This window comes from Bos mutus, chromosome 9, assembly GCF_027580195.1.
Source record: "Bos mutus isolate GX-2022 chromosome 9, NWIPB_WYAK_1.1, whole genome shotgun sequence".
NCBI lineage: Eukaryota > Metazoa > Chordata > Mammalia > Artiodactyla > Bovidae > Bos > Bos mutus.
In genome coordinates, this window is record NC_091625.1 from 81,002,228 (window position 1) to 81,003,887 (window position 1,660).

The window sequence follows — 1,660 nt, forward strand, 5'->3', positions numbered from 1 at the left end:
AGCTAGCACTTCATGGAAAGGACAGATTATTTTTTTTGTTAAAACAGAACATAAACCTTGGACATCCATTTATCATATGCTTGGATGAGAACTGTGCCTTCTGCATTATACAGAGTGGAAAAGAAGTTCTTATTTTGGGTAATTTTAAGGGCATAAACGAGCTCAGAGGAACCACGGTTTGTCCAACTGTGGACCTGCCGTGGGTCCATTGTACTTTTTTAGCTTGAACATGGTGGTGGTGGTTTAGTTGCTCATCATGTCTGACTGTTTGCGACCCCCATGGACTGTGCTCTGCCAGGATCCTCTGTCCATGGGATTTCCCAGGCAAGAATACTGGAGTGGGTTGTCATGCCCTCCTCCAGGGGATCTTCCCAACCTGGGAATCGAACCCAGGTCTCCTGCACTGCAGGCAGGTTCTTTACCAACTGAGCCACCAGGGAAGTCTTTAGCTGAAACATATCTTCCTCCCAAGCTCTGAAAGGATGCCCATATTTAATGGTGTTTAGCACCATTACTACAATATTAAAGACTGTCTAAACCAGCAGTTGAGATTTTTGTTACTGTTGAGTCTTTTTTTTCTCCTGATGGTAATAAGCTAGCAGGTTCAGCTAATTACTGCTCCTGTTTTGTGAAATCCACATCAATTGCATGAAGGCAGGTAATCATCTATTTGCCATGGTGGAAAGACATGATAATTATTATTAATTTGAAATCAAATTACTTATCTGCAAGTATAAAAAAAAGAGAGCTGTAGCTAAGACTCAGTACTGTTCTATAGTGTTTTAATTTTTAACTTGTTTTTCTAAGAACCCATCACATTAATTTTTGACAATAAAATGTGATACAGACATAAGAGAAGCATTTATAGACTATTTATGCCAAATCATATAGATAAGCCCATAAATTATTTCTACTTGTGGAATCAAAGCCATATATTAAATTACTTAACGTTATCCAAATTTTTACACTAAAAATACAATCTGATGTTATTAACTCATCTCTCACTGTTTATGGCAGTGATCTACAACAGGATAATTTACCGAAAGCTTGTTAACAACTCATGCAAGATTAAAAGATTAAGTCCGGAGATGAGGAGAAAGCTGGGAGAGTTTTTCATAGACATATTCAGCAAACTAATGAAATACTTGAAAGCAAGAAAATTGTCTATTTTGAAATTGAGAAATACTATTCTTTCATCCATCTCATAGAACTTTACCTGAAGGGATATTTAGAGTAAAAAATTAGCTAATACTCAGCACAAATTCTAAACACTGCTGGCCTGTGAAGGATCTTCCAAAGCCTTTTATACTTAAGGTCATTGATCTTGTAAGTACAGATAGAATTACAGGATCTCAATTTAGAAGGGTTCTGGCATTGACAAATGTGGGGAGATTTCCCTAGTTATAAATTGGTACTTTAATATTAACTCACTGCGTTGTCAATAGAAATATGTGTATCTATAAGTACTAGAAATACACTTCCTTGTCTCAATTCTTCTGAGCCTTCAAACTTTTAAAAACTATCTTATTTTTTAGAAGATGCAACCGTTCCCCCCCCGCAAATTTTATGGAAATTCTACATGTAAGATTGATAAAAATAGAGCAAAGTTGATTTTTTTTTTTTTTTTTTGGCCTTGCCATGCAGTTTGAGGGATCTTAGC

The 1,660-nt window shown here is 36.2% G+C and overlaps 1 non-coding gene across 1 annotated transcript; it reads right to left on the minus strand.

Moving 5' to 3' along the window:
- Positions 1-368: 368 nt before the first annotated feature.
- Positions 369-440, minus strand: TRNAC-GCA (transfer RNA cysteine (anticodon GCA)). The gene has a single exon. It is a non-coding gene; the product is annotated as a tRNA-Cys (tRNA).
- Between the last annotated feature and the right edge of the window lie 1,220 nt (positions 441-1,660).